The sequence below is a fragment of the Zea mays genome, chromosome 4, assembly GCF_902167145.1.
Source record: "Zea mays cultivar B73 chromosome 4, Zm-B73-REFERENCE-NAM-5.0, whole genome shotgun sequence".
NCBI classification, from domain to species: Eukaryota; Viridiplantae; Streptophyta; class Magnoliopsida; order Poales; family Poaceae; genus Zea; species Zea mays.
Genome location: NC_050099.1, coordinates 145523203 through 145528306, shown reverse-complemented (window position 1 = coordinate 145528306; position 5104 = coordinate 145523203).

Genomic DNA, 5104 nt, shown 5'->3' with positions numbered 1-5104 from the left:
GGACAGTCCGGTGCACCTCGCACAGACAGTCTGCAGGCAACACTTGATTCTTCTCTTGGACTTCACTTGATATTCATATTGTCTTCTTTTGAGGTGTTGCTTTCCTCAATGTCTTGGTCCAAGTTATTTTTGCATCTTGTGAACTACAAACACAAACACTAGCAAACATATTAGTTCACTTGTTGTATTAATCATCAAACATCAAAACTCATTTAGCCAAATGGCCCAGGGTCCATTTTCCTTACAAGCTAGATTATATATATAATTTAGAGGGTAAACAAGCAGGGTACTTGTCAGGTTTAGAGCTGAAAAAATTATTTCTAGAATACATAGCCTTCTGGTATGAAGATAATGGAGGCGGTTAATCATATCCAATCACGTCTAACCTAAAAAAATCAGTCACTGCAAGAGGTCATTTTTGACTAACTTGTTAATGAAGTTCTATACAATGTTACTTTTTTAATGTGAAATTGCAATGGTCATTTTAAATGACTTATCAACCAACTGAGAGCATCATGCATCCAGGTGTTCGCACTCTATTAAGTAGACAGTATTTGATGCTGTTCAGCTTTTGAGAACACTGCTACACATGGACATCCGGACCTAACAGTGCACTGATATCAGGATAAGCAAGCAGCCGCGTAATACTATAAGCCGTCAACCTCTTTTTAGCGCCTATCCAAATAAAATGATGTTATTTGTGCTAACAAGAAGTTTATGATATGGTTTAGTGGACCAGAGCGCTTCAATCCATTTAGTATCGTAATGATATTCTGGTGTCATGTCAACATACATTGAGATTCCAGGCTCTAAAGAAGCAATAGCATGTAACACGCATTGGCATATGCATTTGAAAACAAGTATGGTAGCAGTCCCTCCGTTCTCGAATATTTATCGTCCGTTAATTTATTTTTAAACTAAAACATGACATATAAAAAAGAACAGACGAAGTACATAACAAGATGCAAAAATGTTGTCTCCGGCGCTTATTGCCACCAATGAGGCATCGGCGGCGGCTAATGTTTCCCACGGTCAAATTCAGTTAACTGGTATAGACTCGGCAAGTGAATTTACTGATCAAACCAGAAGTAGGGCCGTTTGGTTTGGAGTGACTAGTCACTTCTAGGGGTATCTTCGGTTGGGCTTCCAAACCTACTTTTGCTTCCAAAAAAACCTAAATACCAACCAAAGAGATAAACTTTTACTAACGCACTTCCAAAAAAGTAGTTTTTTCTAGTTCAATTGTCACAGCAACCCTTGACGTCCTTTTTTGGATGTGGGGGCAAGTGTTTCGACAAAATTACCCACAATGCCATTATAAACATACCGGTTCGTTTTTCCCGACGTTCTATCCCGATTTCGAAGAAAATCTCGTTGCTTGGAACTGTGGTGGCGGCGAACTCCTTCCGAGCTGGCTCCCCAGGCGGCGGTTGTCTCCTCCCCAGGCAGTTGTCTCCTCCGCACCCGGTGGCGGCCGTCTCCTCTCCCCCCGGCAGCGCCCGTCTCCTCTGTATCACCCGGCGGAGGTCGTCTCTCCCCCTCCTCCCGCGGCGGCCGTTATCTCTCCAACATCGGCGCGTGACTCCCTCTCTCTAGCATCGGCACTCGTCTCCCTCGCTCTCCTGCGCCCGGCTACATCGATCGACGACGGCACCTGCGTCCGGCTCCATCGATCTCCAGCGGCGGCGCCTGCCATCCCTCGCCCTCCATCGGCGTCGTCTAGACTCCCTCGCGGCGGCCTCTGTTCCATCTGCAGGTGATTGAGACACTGCTGCTCTGCGTTGGTTACCTACTGCTTGTGTTTGTGTCAAGTTGAACCAGTTAATCCATGCCGCATAACATATAGTTTATTATTTGGAGATGCTATGGAATTATATATAAAATTGTAGATACATATTGCTTTATTATTCACATAAATGGTTGACAACTTACTTGTCCATGAATGTTTTTTTAATTCAATAAAGAATGGTTGATAAGGCAGATTGGTGTGATGCAAATGTTACATATCTCATTGATATATGCAAAAAAAGATATAAGATAGGAATAGTGTAGCACCCCAGTTTTTGGCTCTAGAGGTTAGAAACCCTAAACTCCAAACCCCCCTTTTTTGACCCTAAGCCTCATAAGCATTTCATTTCTCATATGCATGAACCATGTTTGCTAATAGAACTTCACACATGTAGTCTCACTTAGCATTTCATTTTTTGCACTTAGAAAAATATCTTGAATGAATAAATGTGTATAAATATACTTTTGAAAAGGAGAAAAGGGAGTTAGATAAAAAGAAAAAGGGAAAACACTCTCCCCCCGACTGGGCCAATTCCGGTCCGTGCTCCCCCCCCCCCCCCCCCCCCCCCGCCCTCGCTCTCTCTCGCGTCACTCCCTCTTGGCCCACCCCGACCCACCAGCTCACGCTCCTGCGCCGTGCCCTCCCCTCTCTCTCTCGCTGCCGCTTGGCCCTGCTCGTTAGTCGCGCCCGCTCCTTCTCTGGCACGTGGGTCCCGGTCGTCAGTCCCTTCTCCCTCACCCATGCTCGGCATTGACGCAATTGTCGCTGGCTACTGAAAGTTGCCTAGAGGGGGTGAATAGGCGAAACCTGAAAATTATAAACTTTGAACATGCACTAAGGCCGGGGTTAGCGTTAGAATTAAATCGGAGTACAGAAGATAGTTCTCCTTACTATGAGTTGCTCAATCAATGCGGATAACCATTGGAAGCAAACTCAAATCAATATGAGCAAGGGAACTTTTAGAGAGAGGAAAGAGGGGAAACAAATCAAGTGGAGATCAACAAGTGAACACAGTGATTTGTTTACCGAGGTTTGGTTCCAAAGAACCTAGTCCCCATTGAGGAGGCCACAAAGGCCGGATCTATTCCAACCCTTTCTCTCTCTCAATCGGTCACATAGACCGGTCGAGGCTTCTCCTTAATCACTTGGGTCACTAAGACCCCAGAAGGATCACCACACACTTAGGTGTCTCTTGCTAGATTTACAAAGCACTTAGAGAAATAAGAATGAGAAGGAGAAAGCAATCCAAGCAACAAGAGCAACAAAAGAACACAAAACACCCTCTCTCAAGTCACTAAGCAATTGAGTTGATTTAGAGGCTTGGAGGGGATTTGGTCTATTAATTGTGTCTTGGAGTGTAATCTTTTGCTCTTGTATTGAATGTTGAGTTCAGAAAACCTTGATGGCTTGAATGGAGGTAGTTGGGGGTATTTATAGGCCCAACCACTATTCTAGTTGTTGTTGTCAATGGCACACCGGACAGTCCAGTGGTGCACCGGACAGCGCACTGTTTAGTGTCCGGTGCGTGCCACGTCAGCTGCCCGTTGGGGTTTGAAGCGGTTGACCGTTGAAGTCCTTTGTCTTGTAGCTGCACCGGATAGTCCGGTGGCACACCAGACATGTTCGGTGCGTCCTGACATCGCTGCTCTGACTTCTGACCGTGCACTGTTCACTTTTGCGGTTGATCGTTGCACGCAGGTGATCGTTGCTCCGTTGGCTCACCGGACATTGTCCGGTGCACACTGGACAGTCCAGTGAATTGTAGTGGAGAGCCTCTCAGAAAACGCGAGAGTGGCCAGTTCGTTGGTGCCTTGACCTTGGCACCGGACAGTGTCCGGTGCGCCACTGGCAGCACCATTTCTAGTCTTTGCTCCAAACTTGATTGAGTCCCCAACTTAATTTCTTTCTTGGTTTATGTTGAACCTTATGCACCTCAGATACATGACATCTAGGCAAACTAGTTAGTCCACGTGGTTTATGATGGACGTCAAACACCAAAATCGATTATAGGAAATGTTTTAAGCCCATTTCCTTTTCAATCTCCCCCTTTTTGGTGATTGATGCCAACACAAACCAAAGCAAATATAAAGTGTAAAAATGTAACTAATTTGCAATTACGATAGATGTGCATATGTTACTTAGATTTAACCAATTGAAAGACTTTCTACATGAGTCTAAGAATAAATGTGATTGCATTCTTCTATTTAACATTATGGACCACATATGCACCACTTAACTTGTTTTTGCAAATCTTTTGGAGAAATCTTTTCAAATTCTTTTGTGAATAGCCAAAGGTATGAGAATATGATTTCAAGAAGCATTTTAAAGATTTGAAATTCCTCCCCTTGTTTCAAATGCTTTTCCTTTGACTGAATAAAAGCTCCCACTAAAGAAGTTCTCACCTTAGCTGTCAAGAGTGTTTTTGAAACAGATACCAGTTGAAATATTTTTTAAAAAAATTGAAAATGGTGGTGCGGTCCTTTTGCTTTGGGCCTATTACTTTCTCCCCCTTTGGCATTAATCGCCAAAAACGAAGAAACTTGAAAGCCCTTAAAATTCTCCCCTTTGGTAATTAAAGGATATGAGTGAGAGGTCATACCAATTGAATTTTTTATGAGTAAGGCAAAGGATAAATGATACCGTCAGAGTTGGAGTGGAAGCCTTGCCTTTGCCGAATACTCCATTTCCCTTTCAATTTAAGACTAATCATAGAAATACACTTGAAAGCACATTAGTCTTAGCCTTGGTACAAGAAGAATAAGAAATGTGCACTTGTACCAAATGAAATAGATATGATAAAAGGTATATAAATGAGCCATGTGTGCAATGTTTTAATCAAAGTTCTGAGAATCTAAGATGTTTAGCTCATTCCTAAGCTTGCTAAAAGTCTTTTCATCCAGGGTCTTGGTGAAGATATCAGCTAATTGGTTGTGGGTGCTAACATAAGCAATTTCGATATCCCCCTTTTGTTGGCGATCTCTCGGAAAGTGATACCGGATGTCAATGTGCTTAGTGCAGCTGTGTTCAACGGGATTATCCGCCATGCAGATTGCACTCCCATTATCACATATGAGAGGGACTTTGCTCTACTTGTAGCCATAGTCCCTAAGGGTTTGCCTCATCTAGAGTAATTGTGCACAACAATGTCCTGCAACAATATACTCGGCTTCGGCGGTGGATAGAGCTACTGAGTTTTGTTTCTTTGAAGCCCAAGACACCAGGGATCTTCCCAGAAACTGACAAGTCCCTAATGTGCTCTTCCTGTCAGTTTTACATCCAGCATAATCGGCATCGGAATACCTAATTAAAACAAAA